The 19,655-nt window shown below is 35.7% G+C and overlaps 1 protein-coding gene across 1 annotated transcript in view; it reads left to right on the forward strand.

Moving 5' to 3' along the window:
• Positions 1 to 19,655, forward strand: part of LOC108971774 (potassium voltage-gated channel subfamily H member 8-like) — a gene marked incomplete at its 3' end in the record, with an annotated part of 145,950 nt that overhangs the window by 21,566 nt on the left and 104,729 nt on the right. Inside the window, exon 2 of the mRNA XM_018938046.1 lies at positions 6,951 to 7,074. The remainder of the gene's footprint in view (positions 1 to 6,950; positions 7,075 to 19,655) is intronic.

The raw sequence follows: 19,655 nt of genomic DNA on the forward strand, positions 1-19,655 counted from the left end.
TTCTGTTCAGCCAAACCACAGTGAAATTTTAGTGTTTGCAATGCGTCTCAAAGACTACGATAAAGTGATACAGTTTTCGAGTTAGTGCCAAGCAAATGGGAATTCGCARAAGAAAGTTGCGAAGCGCTTGAGTACTGCTGGAAAAGAAATCAATTAGCGAAATTGTTGTGGCCACCCGGTCGTATGAGTAACGTGCGTTTTAGYTAATTGGCAGCGAGTGTTATTGATGCCAGCAATGCGGTGTCTTTCCCTGCTGCAGTGTGAGTACGCCTGGGAATTTGGCAAAACTCAAGTGCAATTGATGTTAATTAGAAAAATAAAACTTTTTTTGGCCAAAATCTGCTGATACTTTTGGCAACTAAGTAATTGAGATGAGTTAATTTGGRCATTTAGTTCATATTCTGCAATTTATGGTTGTTAATGTGTGGGCACGAAATGAAATTCAATCGAATGCGTGGTCTTAGGGGAGTGCAGRTAATTATGATTTTTTAATACTTCACGATGCTATTATTGAGTGTAAGTTCAATAAATTATCGTAGATACATATTTGCAGTGAAAATACAATAAAGTATATTTCGACTAAATAACATATTCAATATATTTCAACACATATTGTTCCYTTACAGGCTATAGCCTATAAGCGTATTAGAGATTAAATTTGAGAAGCTGAGCATCAAAACTTCCCAGTCAAGCTCTCCCAGTTTTTACCGAGTCATCAAAGATGTGTGTGGTCTAGCATTGGCCTGATGGAAGACGAAACTTTTTTTGCTGATCAGCTCTGGCCGCTTTTTCGATTTCTTGCTTCAAAGTCATCAGTTGTCGACACTGAAATGTATAAGCAATCGTTCGACCAAGCTGGAACAGCTCCTGGTGGATGATATCCTTCCAATCCCTCCAAACACTCAGCGTAACCTATCGAGGCGTCCATCCTGGCTTTGCGACCATTTGTTGACCTTCCCTTCTTTTGGACCATCATCTTTTTCGCGCCTTATTGTCGTATTTTATCCATTTTTCGTCTCCAGTTACCATTCGCTTCARAAAATCAAGCCTAAAATCTCACCTTTCCAACACTTTATGGTATGATGCAATGTGATTGGTAGCACTGGAGATATACGWYTGCAAATACGAAAATACTTTTTCGACTAACCTATATTTTAAAAATAAAATCGATTTTTTGAAATTTGCAAGTGAGTATAACGCCTTAAATATTACCTAAAGTCGCTGCATACCATTGAAAGTTATAAATAACCTAAAAGACACAATTTTTACTTTAAATTTATTACTTGAACTTATTCACGAAAATTTTATTTTAAGTCCCTCAACAACCGTTAAGCGCATCAGACACTCTGGAGTATCAATATTTAAAAGCAAAGCGACAAAAAGTTAKCACCAGCCATAAATCAAGTTGAGCAAATTAATCATTAATAAAATATTTTGTCTCTCAAATGTAAAGTTGTGCGTCAAGCCACGTCACAGCTGCCATCACTATGATGAATAATGACACGCCATTTTATTTGCCATTCCTTTATTTATTACGAGCTGTTATTTGACAAATTTACGCTCTACTTATAGATTATTCATTTACAGAATTTKTAGTTGCTATTTTTACTATTTGTGTTTTAAAGTTGAATATTTGGCTTGTTCTGGAAGGGTAGGGTGACTTATTAAGAATAATTAACCGAAATTCATGAAATTTCACACAAGTCTTTGAGATACAATTCCTCAATACTTGGACGAAATGTTTTTTTTTGTTTTTTTTTTTTTTTTAATTATCATTACTTGAAAAAAGTATGTCGCGAAATGGCGTCTTTTTTTCGAAAAATGTCAGAATTTATGTAACCTTGTCACCATGTTATGCATATATTTCGGTTTTTTTGGTACCCTTTTCAATTCCTCCATCTTCAATCCCTCTGTATCATAATCATTAAAAATTTTATTAAAATTTCGAAATTCTACTATATAAAATTGAAATTACTTTAGCGGCAGCGCATGGAATCACATGTTGTTTTTAAATTAGAGTTTCATTAAGTTTTGTTTGGGAAATTATCTCTGGTAATTTTTGCCAGATGTGCATTCATAAAAGTTTTACGCTGCAGCATTGCTCCTTTCACTTTGCCGCTGCTCAACGCATTTCACTCGAACAACTGATGTCACAGCTGAAGTGAACAACATCTGCGTTTACTCGTCATACGAATGTCTATATGTATGTATGTGTCCACATATGCATCTCGTGTTTGAATGAGATTTAATGTTAATTTTGTTAAATTTAATTTTTTATTCTAGAAATTACTTGATGGCTTTGAAGTCACTATATAACCAAAAAGACACAGTTTTTTGTTCAACAACATTTGCAAATAATAATGTGTTCTACTGTCGGCAAGATCAAAATAATTTACTTAAGGCATTTTTGATTTGCTTTCAGGCACTCTGTATATATCGTAAGATTTCTATATGTACGCTCCTGGTGTGATGGTGTGTGTGGGCATAAAAAATATTTTTGGGAATAAAAAAAAAAAACTGCTATACAAAATTATCAAAATTTGAAAGCTATATTCACACACAATTTATGAATACGTAGTACATTTTTGAGGAAAACAGGAAATATTTTTTGAAAGCAAAAAAATCAGAGCCATCGAAATGGACAGATAATATAATGCACATTTGGAAAAATAATTTTCGATCGATTTGAAGTTCGGAAAATGAAAAGAAGAGCTGTGGTTGGATTTTTAAGTCTTAAATCCGGTTTATCTCGATCTAGGGCAAAACTATGGGCAATGTTTTATGAAATGAAAAAGTTCTAAAACCTTTGTATGCTGGCTTTTTTCATATAACCTCAAAATTTATGGGCAAAATTCGTATGACCCAGTTTTTGGGTCTTTTATTTATCTATTTCGTCAATAATTTTGTTCTTTCGCGAAAATTGGTTTAAGCTCTCTTTCTGACTCTTTCCTTCGAGTATACAAATCAATAATCTATTAATAAAACGGAGTCAAACTTTGTATAAGAGCTGAAGTGTTTTCGTTCTTTCAGACGACGTAATCCAGTCAGCATAGCGTCTGTCTTTTAATTCACTGAACTATGTCAATGTCATACATCCAATACTCTCTTCTCCACATGCAATTATGCAAGTATGTTAAATACAAATATACGTACTACATATACACATTTTTATTTTTATTTATTTCATATTTTTCTACTCCTGTTTATTTCGCTCACATGTTCCTTTTTGACATTTGACAGCGCGTTGGCCACATTGCAAAATAAAAATTTTAGGAAAATAAAGAAAATCAAAGGTTTCCAATTTAATKGCGTAAAAAASGTTTGTTCGTTTGTATGTTCGTGTATTGCTCGGTCTATAAAACAACTTGTTTACGTGCCACCTGTCTGCTACGAACCGTCTGCTCGATTTGTCTGACAATTTGCTCAAAAGGAAAATAAAATAAAATTAAAGTTAAATAAGGTAATAATGATAATAAAAATAAATGAAGCACAGCGGACTGACACGGGTCCATCAGTCGGAGCAGAGGTTGTGCTCACTGCATTGATATTTGCAGGWTTTTTCTTGGGTATAAATAGCAATTGTTGGTACGTGTTTGCGGAGTTAAGCAGAATCTATGGGTTTTATTTGAGTGAAATGTTAAATTTTTAAACTTATTTTTAGTATTAGTAAAGAAATCGTGTCTGAATACAAATGACTAACCTTATCTTTGAAATATCTTAATGTATTTTTTCGTCATAAATGGGTTCCATAAAACAATGCTATGTCTAAAAGCTCTTATTCTTCCATTTGATCGTTATTGTCTGAGCTGCTTGTCGATCTTTCGGTGTGTGTTCTGTTTAAAAAAATGTCTTCTTTTCAAAATATCCATTTTTGACACTAAATTGGGCCAAGTCATAAACAACTTAAGATTTCATATATTGGGTAAACCTATTATCCGGAAGACAGTTCATCTCCTGATAAGGAACTTTACCATTCTATATTGAAAACACTACCTAAAAACCTTGATCAAAAAAAGTTTCCGGCGCAGCTACTAGGAAACTTTCTGAGATTTCGATATAAATTCTTTTTTTTTTTTCTTTTCCCTACAAGAAGCTTTTCATTTATCGGAACCGCCAATATTGTAGCATTATAGCACATAGCTGCCGTAAAGCTGACCTAGAAAAATCAAGTCTTTGTATAGAAATCTTCACATGTCATACGTACTATTGTCCAAAGAAGATTTACAAATTGTAAACATATTGTTCACATCAACCCACTGTAACATATAGACCATTTAAAATCAAGTGCTAGTATGGAAAACTTCTTCATTTGAAAAGATATCTTCAAGAATTGGGTTCAGATTATTGTGCAAAGAAAACTGTACACTCTTGTAGAAGATTGTACCTTCTTTATTCAGCACTGCAGCTCAAATTCATTTCTCCAGTAATAAATTTCGTGTCGAGTGGCTCGAAGAGGTTCTTTCTGTTCCTGACAGAGCTTATGTTTCTTTCCAAAGTCATTTTACACAGGCTTATTTGTTTTGTGAGGATAACGGCAGCTCCTTTTCGGGCTATCAAAAGTAGCTTTAATATCGATGAAAAGGTGATTTGTGTGGCTCATCTTTTCACGGGTGGTGAATATCTGATTTCCAGGCCTAAAGACACACTGATAAGTTCCAATAAGTTTGTTGAGTTTGGGCTTTATCAGTTTTTCGCCGCCGTATTTGTATACCTCGGCCCTGCCGCTTTGCTGTTCTTCAGCGTGTAAACGCTATTCGAACTTTTTAATGTTCGGGGAACAGAATGTCTGCTTCAACGTCATCGGTTGGGAAATTGGGTTCACCATCTCCTGGTGTTTTGCTTTCACTGCTGGAAAAGCGTTTAAGCCATAATTTTAGTATGATCTGGGCATGAGTTACTAGATCACCTCTTGGGGTTACACAAGAGTATGTTCCGGTCTTGAAACCCTCTGTCGGCCAGTTTGTGCAGCTCTTCGTACTCGCACACCTCTCTCTTTTTGGGCTGAAAGTACATCTGGCCTCCCTTTTCAACTCTCTTTAAATATACCATCCCGCCCGTGTTATGGTTGATTGTAACGTTGCGAGGTGACAGTCTGTTTTCTTTCCACTGCGACACGGCACTCCTCATTGTACCAGCTGCTCTGTACATAAGGAACTTGAAGGAGCAAGAGTGTTGAGCAGAAATCGTTCGGTTGTCTGTTGTGATTGCAAGTTCTCGACGTCGAACCTTCCTTGTGTTTGTCGACGTCCGTTTTTTGCTGCACGGGTGCTAGAACCTCGTAGCGTATGCACGTCTAAAACAAAGAAAAGACGTCTGTCCAACACAACTTGATTGATCAGGTTGGTAACTTTTCGATCTGAAGACAGCCAGGTTGATGAATTTTCTATAATGATTTTTAGTACTAGACAGAACCCTGCGAAGTCGATCTGACTAAACCCATTTTGCGATATTTCAACATGGYGGCTGAATTAAGCTTTTCCCGTCCATCGCACTTCTTGGGCGGTGGTGAYGTCAGCCTTTACTCTGACGAGGACATCAACTGGATCAAAAGTCAAATTCATTTAATTTAGTCTGACACTTTTAACTTAAAGTTATTTAAGCGGAAAATTTAAGGATTCAARATGCATTTTGTCTAGTCTCTTTGTACGTCCTTGAAGATACCATCTCCCACCTCTATTTAAAGTGAAATAAGTAGAAGTTRAAGTAAACAAATTTACTAATTTCAAGTTCAGATGGCCGGCTTGATTTACGCCACTTAAGTATTCCCTTCCGCCCGTCACCAAACACATCAGTAATCTAATAAATTGTGCATAAACACTGGGTAAATCGGCATTTAGTGGGACCGTAGGAGATACACTGTCGAATGGGTGTTCCTAATTTACATATACACACATATATATATAGTATACATTAAGCTTGCTAAAGCAGTTAWACAGCTAACCCAAGCGGGCCAAACTCAACCGAACCGAACGAGTTGGTGAGCTGAAAGCGCGTGGAGGCGGACGCAATCAAGCGAGCAGCAGGTGTCATTTGCATTTTTCATGAGATTTGCTCTGTGATTGAATGAGACGTAAAAGTGTTGAGAACTTAACACCGGTGTGGCGTGGCAGAGGCAAAAAGGATTTAAAAGAATTCTGTGGAATAAAAATGGCAACAGCAACAGCAACAGCAACAATTTATGCGCGTGCTAATAGCATTCTAATGGAGGAATGAAAATATTTCAGTCATTTTTTGTTGTTGTTGGTATTGTGAGGTACCCGGAATATAAATAAAAATATACACGTGCGTTTTAACCCTTCACAGCAGGATCCAACATTATTTTCGCACGGTTGCCTTTTTGCTTGGYAGCCTTCGCCTTTCACTTTAGTAACAGCAGGTGGCTGGCATGCAACGCTCCACTGTTCACCGTTCGCTTGCTGCAACGGAAATTTATGCCAGTGCAATTTATGTGTGCATCAGTTCGTGCGTGTGTATGTGTGTATAGAATACCCTTGCACCTGTATAGCGTTGGCATTGAGTCGGTGTTTACTACTGTTAGCTAATGAAATTTTTCCAACGCATTTTCGCTTTTCAATTTCTATAGCTGCGTAAGCATATCTGCGCTATAAGTGTGTATATAACTGTTACGTATGCATGTGTGTTGGTTAGAGTAATACAMTTGCCAAGTACTCGACCCCTTTTAACGAAATTGTTGCCAGTTTTTAGTTTGTTTGCCGTTTCAAACACATACAAACATAGGCACGGCAATAGTTAATATATGAATGAAACTTTTATCTGCCTAGGTATATACATTTGTGCAAACATCTTCATATATACATAGAAATTYTCATCGGCCTTGCACAAATATTAACATTAATTTTGAAAATGATTAAATGCGCTTAACTAATTTCACTTGTTTGCCTTTAATTGCTGACGTGTGTTGGTGTGTGTGTATTTTCTACTCATTACAGCGTTGAAAATATTTGCACGTCGCTTAGCTAGAGTGGCAACATTGGCGGTACGACGGGCTTGACGAGCGACAGCATCGAACTGAATACCGAAAAACTGGTKGCTGCGCGTTCATTGAGCAAAAATGTGAGTACACAACTATTTTATTATGAATATTTATCAACTAAAGTAGTTACTACTGTATTTACATAAATATTTCGTAAAAATATGTGAAAACTCTTTAGTCCTCCAAAAATATTTTTTACTATTTGTTTTTTGTTAGGTTAGGTTAGATGATTGATAATTGCACGTGGCTTAGTTTTGACCATCTAACTGCGGTGTCAAGAAGAAAGTGTTGAGCTGTTSTCACCTCACAGCTTCTGCTAATGGGGTCTGGTAGGATTCCCAGCATTACTAAGTGGATTATGGGGTGCCTTTTCTGCTTTACTGTTTCCTGCGATTTCGATGTAGCCTGGCACTCATACTTATCAGAAAGACAYTTGATGTCATTGATAGCGAGGTTAGGAACTCTTTGACTAGTACTTAACAGTGCATTTAATGTCAATATATTGCTACCTTAATGGTTGCAACCTCGGCCTGGAAGACACTGCAATAGTCAGGAAGTCTGAAACTGGAGTTGAGTTGATGGAGAGCTTCTGACAGTATACCCCTCCACCAACCCTCCTCCTCCTCTAACGGATTCTTCCCACCCACAACTCCCTCATTGGTATATGGGTAGAGAAGGGGCCATCAGAGTTCCATGATCCAAGTGATTCGAATATTTGAATATTAATATTTAATTCGTCTTCAAAATAGGCTCCTGAGCTAATACAAATAAGCTAATGCTCGATCACACACTTTCTGTAAATCTAAGCTGAACTGGCCTTCAGTGCTTTCAACGAATTTCGGCATTTTCGGTTTTGTGTTCTTTTTGAAGCGCTATTCGTTAAATTTTTGGAGAGCTTCGATGTCACCTTCATAAACATTCGTCACTTCACCTGTAATCACGATTTTGTTGAACATAGGTTCCTTGGTTACGTTATCAAAAATCCCGTTTGCGATATCTAATCGACATCAGTTTTACAAAGATTCAGGTCTTTTGGTACCAGTCTTATATAGTCACAATTCGTACCCGTATAATTAGCCAAGAATTTAGCAAAATGTTAGCCAAAATATTAACTAAAATTTTAGCCAAAATATTAACCGAAGCATTAAGTAAAACTCCACAAATTCGCAGCGCTTTCAGCAAATTTTTTCTTTTCGGTTTCGACTCATTTTTAGAGTCCCATACGCTAGATTGTTCGATGTCATCTTCATAAACACCCCTATTGTCACCAGTAATAATGCTTTTGAGGAATGTAATGTGCTTAGCAACGTCTCTAAAAAATTTCAATTGCGACTTCTACTCATCGTCAGTTTTACAAAGATTCAGGTCTTTTAATACCAGTACAGTGTAGTCCCACTTCCCGACGTTGAGTTTCTCTGCTGTTTGATGTCAAAACTATGATTTTCAAGGGTTTTTTCCTTAACTTTTCCAAAGTTATCGTCATAGACAGAGTTGCACGACTCGCATGAGACAGATTTTTCATGACTTTATTGAATGCTTTRTAATTCTCGAATAATTGTGTTCGTAATAAAGTAAGCTTCGAAAATAAAAAATTCTACAAAATTTTCAATGATTTGATTTGATAGCCGTGATTTTACTGGAGACCAAAATTAAAATTCAACTCGCTTTTTAATATCGCGTCCTAAAAACCTGGCAAACGTAAACGAACATAGAACAAAGGGAACAACTATCTCGATTTGGTTTGCCCGCGTAGTTTAATTGGACCAGACTAGATCAATATGATTAGTTTTATTCGAAGTTCAAAGCTGAGTCTAGAATAAAAATTGTTGTAYTAAACGATTATTTTACTTCAGGAATTTTTTAAGGCTCCTGTTCGGTCCTAAAGCCCAACTAGCACCTAGAAAGTTTACATTTTTCCTACAGCTGGCAACCCAGCAAAAACTATATACGAAACAGAGTTTTGAAATGGTCCGTATTTAGAGTGCATCCTAATAAGGAACGAAAGTACATACTTTCATTACCTCTGGAAATTTTTCACTCTTCAATGCCTTATTGTCTCGACTATCTCAGTACCGAACACGAAATGATCGAGGCGGGGCTTTCTGGAATGGAATGTTCGACTGTAAATACAACCCATTGGCCTTATGTGATCTGTTGAAAGCTTATTTCAGAAAGTCGACGWTTCGATCACTTCGTATTTAGAAACAAGACTTTCGAGATAATAAGGCATCGTTGTGCATTGTTTTTAAGTTCTGGGTGTTTTAATTATTAATGTTAGACATAATTGCGTGGAGTCACATTTAAAGTGACAATTGTCTTCAAAAAACTKTGGCTCTTTCTTCACGCATTATTTCAAAATTATCCTTCTAGTGATGTAAACTGTATTTTTTATGTAACTGATCAAAAGAACATAGTATTTTTGCAACATTTCTCCACCTTCGGCCAGGAATTGCTACTTCAGCACTTCAGATCATTTGTGGATAGCACGTCGTCTGTAAATTGCAATGTTCGTCCTCTAACTAAGAAATGTTCTCTGAGGGAACCTTCTTATTAAAATACTAGTCTTTCGATTTCACCCTTACTTCCTTACTTACTTTCAGTAGCGTGAAGGASTACGAAATTGTATCCTTCGAAGAAGATTCTATACGTTTTTATTAGTTTTAGCTCAGTTCTACAGCTCTAAATCTAAGTAATCGTAGTCACTACGTAATATACTAAAGGATAATTCAATTGTCTATAGCTCAAGTTGAAATTGAAGTTGAGYCGACGTTGCGAGTTTTCGAGAGAAATGTTCTGCGGAAGATTTATGGTCCTTTGCGAATTAGCAAAGGCGAATACCGCAGTCAATGGAACGATGAATTGCACTAGTATTAAGAGACCCGGGACRGACCGGGTTCTACAAAATTTCTAACCTTAGCGAAAACTCGTCTGTAGGACAAAGTCAACAAAAAATTACTACGATTGGGGTAAGATGAGCCTTACTCATAGCAAGTAGTTCGGTGGATGTCTTGCGTTTTGTAAAATTAAACCATACTACCATAGTTGTTGACCAGCGTTTGCTAAGCTTACGCAAAAATCTAAAGCCCAGAGCTGTTAACCAAGCGGACAGCCAACTCATGGCTACATGAGATTCACAGTAAAAGCATGCTGAAAGCACTCTCCTTGGCTGCTTCAAGCAACGTCAACGGATTGCGATTTAATCAGATTTATATATTTTTAATTAAAAAATAGCTGCATCGCTTGAGCTGAAAGAATATACGTAGATACAGGCATGCATATGTTATGTATATGCCATAGAGTACTAAAGTAAAACGGATGCAAATCTGAAAATATGCACAGCTGTCTGCGCCATTGACCGCACAAGCATTATCTAGATTCTGGGTTTTGTCATATCTTTCTGTGGACATTTCTGCATTTATCCTTCATGCGCTTACATGTATTTGTGTGTGTGCGAGCTTTGHGAAACTCTATTCACATAATAAGGTAATGCCCAAGTACATAGGCAAGTAATTGCTCGTTATCGTATCTCGTCGAGTATGAGAGAAGCAGGCAGAATAGCCAAGAGAGAACACAGGCACCATCGAATTAAATTGGTAATTCCAAACTACTCCCACTACAACTAGCATATTGAATAGAGGAATGCAAAGTGCAGCTCAAAACAAGACGAATATCTTTGCACTCACACAACAATGGCGAGATCGAGAGAAATCGCACTGCCTGAACACAGCAGTGTTTGTGCCGGATTGTGGTGCATAGTATATACAATACGAGTACATAGGTTGGTATGTATGTGGGTGTGTAGGTGCAATTGAGTTCGAAAATCGATGGGATATTCTCTTTGAAATGCTAATTGTTCGCAATTATGCTTTATGTTAATGCGTCTGAAAATTGAGTTTCTCCGTTCGATAGTCGTAAATGATTGAAATAAAGATGGAAAATTAATGCTGCCATCAGTAGTGTGGCATTGAGAGCAAATGAAAGAGATTAAATGCGAAAGATAAGGGGTGATAAGGTGTTAGTGTGTCGGAATGTTTTTGAAAATGCTGGCTTTGCAAAGGATCTTTTGTGGCTTCAGAAGGTGGGAATTTGATGCCTTCTTCGACTTGATTAAACTGGTATTCTTCATAATTAGATTATTTGATGATGAATTTTTCCCTTTTACTAGTGTCTTAGTTATTGCATTACTACAGGGAATTTAAAGTTTAGCCTTGAATGTCTCATATTTTGGGCTTTATATTTATATGAGCTATAAAGGCTATTTAGAAGCTTGAAGTCACTTGTCAATATATATACTTATAACAGGATATTTGTATGTTAGTGACAGATACGTGTTGTTGTTGTTGTATCGGCAGAATTTTGCCGTGTTGGCAGTCCTTGGCCGGATAAAAGTCCGAGTCTGTTCCGGTTACGTAGACCCAACTGTCACGCGAACTTTGTTACAGAAATGTCGACTATTTCGCTGATATTTTAGACACCCTAAATAGTTCTAATTAGTGTTCTTCACAAACTATAATTGTCTTATAAGCACAAAGCAAGGACAATGACAAAACATTACGAAACGGGAATTATTCCAAAAAACATCGCAGCTAACAGAGATCAGATTTTCGAGCAGAACCATCTCCCACAAAGCCCATAGAAGTGGCTCTGGGGAAGATTAGGTGTTGTTAAAGACAGGTTTATCTATGTATATACAAGTCCATGTAGAGAAAAGAAAGCATTGTGGAAAGCTTTCTACGGAGTGTATAGGGCTGTCATGAGTCCTCATAGCTCAAGCGCGTTCTTGCGAAAAATCGTACTAAATTGGGATAGAACTGTCATTAAGGGAGCTTCGAGAAAGCTATAAAGCTCCCCTGGACCTTTTGGATGAACGCCAATACCTGGGCGCTGCATGAATTCAAATCTTTCAACTTCCTGCGCACTGATGGCTTTACAGCGTCCCAAAAACAGCATACAATAATGTTCAGGAATTGTGTCAGATTTAGCCATGTTCCGAAGACCTGAAGACTGGTTAAAGTAACAGTTATACGGAATGCCGGAAAGAGCTCTCATGTCGATGCAAAGATGATGCATTCGCGCTTATGTTAAAAACTTTGGAGAGACCTGGATCTGTAAACTGTTAATGATCAGGACTGCCTATATCAAAAGCAGGTCGGTCGACCTTTATAGTGACATGGCATGACTGAAGGGAGGGTTTTTAATAATGTGCGGTTAATGTAGTGTAAAAACATTGCGAAAGGTTAATAGTGGTCATTTCGAAAAGTATTCGAAACGTGTTTTATCTAGAGATATACTGGATGGATTTCTTCTTCTTCTTTACTGGTGCAGACACCGCTTACGCGGTTAAAGCAATATTAACAACAGCGAGCCAGTCGTTTCTCCTTTATGCTATGTGGTACCATTGGGAGATTCCAAGCCTGTTCTTTCTCCACCTGGTCTTTTCTCTTCCTTTGGTTCCTCCGKCAGGTACTGCGTCGAAAACTTTCAGAGCTGGAGTGTGTTTGTCCATTCGGACGACATGAACTAGCCAGCGTAGGCGCTGTCTTTTWACCCGCCGCACAATGTCAATGTCGTCGTATTTCTCGAACAGCTCATCATTCCATCGAATGCGGTATTCGCTGTAGCCAAAGCGCAAAGGAGCATAAATCTTTCGTAGAACCTTTTTCTAGAAAACTCGTAACGTCGACGGGAGTAATGAGTGACTCCAAGAGTTTGGTTTTGGTCTTCGAGAGAGGACTTCTCAACACAGTCCGATGTAGCACCGGCTGGCAAGAGTTATTCTTCCAAGATAGACGAAATTATCTACGACTTCGAAGTTATGGCTGTAAACAGTCTTTCTCGACCCTGACGGAGCTTTTGGTAATGGTCAGCGTTACTTTAAAAAGCCGTATTTGTTTTGAGGGGATGCCAAATTCAGACTTTGTGTCATTTTTGTGCTATCAAAAGCAGTTTTAAAATCGACGAAAGGTGATGTGTGTCATTCTTCTTTTCACCTGTCTTTTAATTTGGCAGGTTTCAAGTCACAATGATAGATAGATGGATTAGTTAATGAGGTAATGCACCGCGACTTAGGGTCTATTGTGTCACAATGATACGGTCCAATCAGTTTGTTGAAAGGGGGCTACAGTATTTCACACGGTACGCTCGATGGAACTTTATATGCGATGTTGAGAAAGTTTAACCCACGGTATTTGGCGCAGATTGTGATGTCTTCCTTTTTATGGATTAAGCAAATCACATACAAATTCAAGTCATCGGGCATGCTTTCATCCGACTTTATACTACAAAGAAACTGACGCAAGACCCTTATAAGTTCTTCGCCGCCGTATTTGAATAGCGCCGCCGGCAGTTCATCGACTCCAGCCGCTTTGTTATTCTTCAGGCGGGCAATTACTATTCGAACTTTTTAATGTTCGGGGAATGGAATATCTGCTTCAACGTCATCGATTAGGAAATCGGGTCTACCATCTCCTGGAGTTATGCTTTCACTGCCATTCAACAGAAAATAGAATTTCAGTATGATCTAGGCATCAGTCACTAGATCACATCTGGAGGTTCTTCTAGAGTATGCGCCGGTATTGAAACCTTCTGTAAGTCCAAGCATTTGCTTTAACAGGGCGGAAAACAATAGGATATTTCGAAAAGTATTCGAAACGTCGAAACTTATTTACTTTTTTAATTTGGAGATAACTTTTCGTGGAGTTGTATGACATAGTAAAACCCGGAAAATACATTGCGGCAAGAGATTTTATAGTCGAAAATAACGTTGAGAAATATTTAGGAATAGSGTTGCCAGCTATAAAAAATATCAGAAGTCGGTGAATTATTTTTATAGCTGTATTGCGGACTTTTATTTACATTTTTAATTCTTCTCTTGAAATCAGATATATTTTTTAAGTGAGTTGCCACTTATGTCAAAGAATAGAATCCAGAAAAATATATTGAATTGTAGAAAGAAGGTTGCCAGCTGTCAAAAATATAGATAATTTTATGAAGCCTYTTTTCCAGAGATRCACTGAAGAGTTGCCAACTGCCAAATTTAATGTTTTTATTCTTAATTTGACATAATATAGTTTCTATCTATTCACAACTTACGACAACAAATTTTGCGAAATATTGGTGTTCCATAAAGGGTTTGAGTAATCCTTTTGCATATTTTACAAAGTTAAATGATGTCATCATTATGTAATCTAACCGAATAATACTGAATATTATAAAAACTTAGTACCGTATAATATATTTTTACGATTTCAAAAGCCACCACTCCCCTTTTAACTAACTCTCCCCCTTATGTATGAAATTTACTCGGGTTCATATAAACAACCGCTTGTAATTAAACTCGTAATAAAATTTTTAACAACCTTGCCGTTTATGCCACTGGAAAATGAGTTCATTTCAAAGTCAGTTTGTTGCCATTCATGCTGATAATTACACAACACAATTCGCTGAAAAATACAAGTTGCTTTGAAGCACACAAGCATAACAGTAACAATAAAGAAATACACAAAAATATTGACCAAAAGCTGGGAGGCCGAGGGCTGCTGTCAATGAAAAACGCGCATTATTCAAACAAACGTGAAATAAATATTTTGCAATTCTGCAGCGAAAATCCATTAAGGCAGCGCCACTTGGAAGCTGCATGCGAAGAATAAAACGAAACAAAAAATTGTTATATTTTTACTGTAAAATTACAAACTGGACACTGGGTACATACAAACAGGCAGTGCAAATGTAAAAGTGAAAATCTCAAAGTAAACACTTTTTGAATGGCAAGGTTGCCACACGGCGTGTGTAAATGCAAAATGCCGTTATGCACTTGAACTTTATTGCACACACACATATGCATATACTTCGCTGTTGCTTACAAAGCGATTTTGGGGAGCTAAGGAAGCGGCCGTAAAAGCAATGCAGTGTTRCCACATGCCGCTCTCTGCCCCCTGTCGTTTGCAGGCTGTGGGCAGTCAAAAAATCAAATTCGTTAGAGTCGTAAATTTTGATGAATGTTCTGGCCATTTAGTCTATTACGCCGTCAAATTCTTGTTATTTTTATGCGCTCATAAATCAATGAGTTTTAATGTGATTTTTGGCTATTTGTGCGCTATTTACTTTGGCGCTGTGAGCTCAGCGCGCGGCTGAGTGAGTGAATAGTCGCTAGCTGCTGTCTGGAATTTTGAAATTGCTGCAATTTTTAATAAGTGCCTTATCCAATGAGTTCAATCAAAATATTATGAATATTTGTGTATTTTGAGTTTGTTGTTATCCTAAACAGGAGAACGTGTAAGTCATTATTTTTTGTAAACTTTTGCTATATAAAAATATACAMCTATTTAGTAAATATTTTTCCGGGTCTTCGGGTGCATTCTTTAAGAATATTTTTAACATATAGTATATTTGAAACGTGAAATGAGTACTTTCACTCACACACACATTTTAAATTTCTCACCTTGCATTCAGTTTCAAGACTTCGTGCATGGATGAAGTTATGAGTGATAAAGTGGGTATTACTTAAATAYTCTGTTTCTTTATGTAGAACATCGCAAGTAACTATTTTCATTTCAATGGAAACTGAATTCACCTCAAAACCAAATGTAAATGTGTGAGTGATGAGTTAAGAGTGGTGAATACAGTAGAGGTTCTGTTGATGGGTTTCAAATTGTTTTAGATAATTGTAAATGTGTGAGTGGTGAGTTAAGAGTGGTGAATTCGTAAAAGTTCTGTTGGTGGGTTCAAAATTGTTTTTGAAAATTGTGAATGTGTGAGTGGTGAATTCAGTAAAAGTTATATTGGTGGATTTCTAGTTGTTATTGTTAATTCTAAATGTTTGAGTGATTATTTAAGAGTGGTGAGCTAAGAGTGGTGAATTCAGTAGTTTTCTGTTAGTGGGTTTCAAACTCGTCTTGTATATTGTAGGTCTATGGGTGGTGAGTTAGGAGTGGTGAATTTAGAGATTCTGCTGGTGGGTTTCAAGGCGTTATTGTAATTTGAGAATGTACGTGTGATGAGTTAAGAGTGGTGAATTCAGTTGATGACCTGTTGGTGAGGTGAATTCAGTAGAGGTTTTGTTTGTGAGTTTCAAATTGTTCTTCTAAGGTTTCATAAGTTGAATTGGTGGATTTCATTAGGAGTTAAGAATAGTTTGTTTTTGATGGGCAATAGCGAATTTTAAAAATTAAAAAAACTACTACAACAACTCTTTTCAAATTTAAGAGTATATTTATATAACCTTTTAGAATTCCGAGCAAATATTTTTTAGAAAAAGTTTACATTGTTGTTGTAACTTATGAGAATGTGAAAAAATATTTTTTGCTTCTTCAACTAGAAAAAAAAATGAGGAGCTTTGAAAAGAGTAGAAATAGCATGCTCCATTTCCGAAGACAGCCATTGTGCAATATGCCAAAAAGTCACCAACAAAGTGCAATTGACTGGTGATCCTGTTGTCCCGACCTTTCACAGTTATTTTTTTTGCTCTATTATAATTATTTTTACAACATTTAGTACATTCATAGTCCACTTTTATGTTCTTCCCAATTTTTCCTTTGAATAACTTTTTCGCTTTATTTATTCACTTTTAGATGAAAGTAAAATGTGTGAAGTTCTCAAGAGCCCGCAATGTTTGTATGACTTTGTCATTATTATCGTTTTCTTGTGTAGTTTGATGTGCTTATATTTGATGTTTTTCTTAGTCAGCCATGCTTAGACACTTATTGATGTTTGCTTATAAACATATGCATGTATACATGCAAGTGGCTGCATGTGCTTTAAAATGAAAACAAACAGTCGGCAGTGACATTGCCTTGGACTGTGCTACTTTTGGCTTTTGTATCGCATGAAAACGGAAATGAGAAGCCAAATGAAAATAAACATTGTGATACAAATAGTGCGTGCTTCCTCTGAGTGATCAGCATCGCAATATTTAGATTGTAGTGGTTTTAATGCTGTGAGTAAGTCAGAAAGTTCAATCTTTTCGAAGAACTCAACTGAATGAGATCAACTTAAGTTTTTTCTCAAGGAAATCGAATTATTTTAAATTGTTTTTATTTTAAGTCTTGTTATGTTGGCAGTTGGCAAATCTTAAGTATATCTTTTGGTAAAGACTATTCAAATACTTTTGAGCCGCCTATTTTCGATAGATAACAACTACTATTTGTAAATAGTTTTTTTTGTCTTCAATTCCAAACTCCATTACCATAAGCGGACTTAAAAAATATTTTGGCTGGTTCTGCAATTTGAGAACAGAGGCGACTCTATTACTATTTTTTTGTAATTCTCTTAATTTTTTTATTAAAATATGCATATGTATTTTCATATACTTTTAAATTCCACTAATTGCGCTACTGCCGATAGGTGGAAACTCTATTTTTAAATATCTTTCAATTCTATATACCAAACTGCCTTGCAGTTAGCATATTTTTATTAATATTTTTCTATTTCTACTATTCGAGATAGGTGGCAACCCTATACCTAAATTAAGTGGCAACTCTATCTCTACGTGTGTTTACCAAATGTATCTATTTTTATTCAGCTAAATTTTTTTTTAATTTTATGTATTTTAATTTATTGTACAGGTGGCAACTTTGTTTTCAATACAACAGCTATAAACTTCGCTATCTGCTATAATTTTATTGACTAACAAAAACAAATTCTGATACAGTTAAAAATTTGATACATTTCATATATTATCCTCTATTTATACAACAGCTGGCAACTCCGTTTTCATTACAAAAAAACTTTACTTAAAACTTTGATATATGTATTTTGTTGATTTTATTGTCAATACTGTTTAAACAAATTAATTTTAATATATTCAAAATATTTATACATTAGGGCGGACATTAATATCAAATAAACCATATATTCTGACTCGGCGCAAATAATTTAATTTCGTGACCTTAAGATAACTTTCTTTCTATAACAAAAAATCTAAATCTGAAATAGTCATGTATCTTATTCCAATATCTGCTTCCAATATTTTCTTGTTCGAAAAGTCTGAACCTTGACCTCTATGTAACAAACCTTAGTCTGCTATATTCAAGGCAAAGAGTTATATATTTCATTTTTGACTACAATAGTTACAAACCTTAGTATTGTATTCGAATAACTGCTTTAAACATTTTCTTCCTACATTTATGCACCGCCCTAATATAAACGGAAATCCAAATTTAAGGTATTGCTTTATTAATAAATTTTTGTACGCAGCTGCTGTCATAATTTCATAATAATTTTAAATGAAATGAGTTTATTTTTGCAATAGCGTGAATGTGCCAAAAAATATTCRCATATGTGTCTCATACGCACTGTCATTCGAAGCAGTTTCGCATTCGAAATCGCTGATGCGGTTTCTACTTTATAACACGCGACATATAAAAACAAAAGTTAGCATGCTTGTGGTTTGTATTCATCTAAAATAATTAATTTTCAGATGAAAAATWAAACTACCTTCACGGCGTATGAGTAACCAGGCATTTAAAAGTGCCACTAATTATACTTTTCAGGCTTGCGGACAAAAAAATGTGTTGTGTATTATTAAAACATATCGAAACAACATGTTAATGAAATTAATCGCACACACTCATATACAAACACACACACATAAATATATTAACATGCATGTCAGCCATTTAGTGGAAAATAAATTCCAACGCTCCATCAAAATATTGCAATATCAAATAAAGTGTTCATAATATTGCACAAAATATTCTCAATAATGCAATAAAAATATAAATTCCACCGAAAATATATTAATAAAAATACCAAAAGCAAGTTAAAAATGCAATGCACGGCTCTTATAGTTTATTTTCAGAAATTATKAATTACGAAAATATTGCTGTTTATTGTTTCCAAAGAAAATTAGYACTTTTTGCGYTTATAAATATTCTGGCATAATTAAATAATTTTCACTTCGACATTTTGCATAAGTCTGTTTACATTTACCGTGCGCATTGTTCGTTAAATTGCAGATTAATCACGTTTCTGTTTTGCCTGTGTTGTTGTGAGATTKTTGTGCTGTAAATACTGTTCAGGGTCGTGACAATGATTTCGAATACCGATTTGAAATTGTACAAATGTTGTCATTAAAATTTTACAAATACMAACAAATATTATGAGTCTGTGTTTATGTTTTTATATAATGCAGTGGTATTGTACAGTTGGTATTTTAAGTGATTAAAAAGTGGCCTTAACTGACAGGCAACAAAAGAGTATATATGTATATTGTAATTATGAATTAGATAGCAGTTAAAGCTGCATTAAATCATTTGGGAATGCATAATTAATTGAAAAGGTTTGAAAGCCACATATGTTTTTGTTGTTTTGGCAATAATTTATCAATTACAAAGCAGCTAGTTTTCTAAGTTGATAAYAAATTACTTTGTAAGATTAGTAAGTAAACATTTGTTAAGAAAGTTGCTTAAATGTTTCCAATTATGACAGGTATACGAAGGTATAAGAAATTTAGATTGTCTTGGTTTTCAGTCAACTCACTCGATTAGTACTCGTATGAGRCCTTTTATTCATGCATTTCTCCATAAAACAAATCTTAATATGAAATGTATTCGATGCTAAGCAAGACTGGAAGATATGGTGGTAAATAAAAAAGTTTTCCTAAGAAATACTTCTCGGTATTCATCGGTCTATCTCTATAACAGCTATATACGGAGTTATATAG

The sequence above is a fragment of the Bactrocera latifrons genome, unplaced genomic scaffold (assembly GCF_001853355.1).
Source record: "Bactrocera latifrons isolate USDA-ARS-PBARC rearing strain unplaced genomic scaffold, ASM185335v1 scaffold_36, whole genome shotgun sequence".
Taxonomy (NCBI): domain Eukaryota; kingdom Metazoa; phylum Arthropoda; class Insecta; order Diptera; family Tephritidae; genus Bactrocera; species Bactrocera latifrons.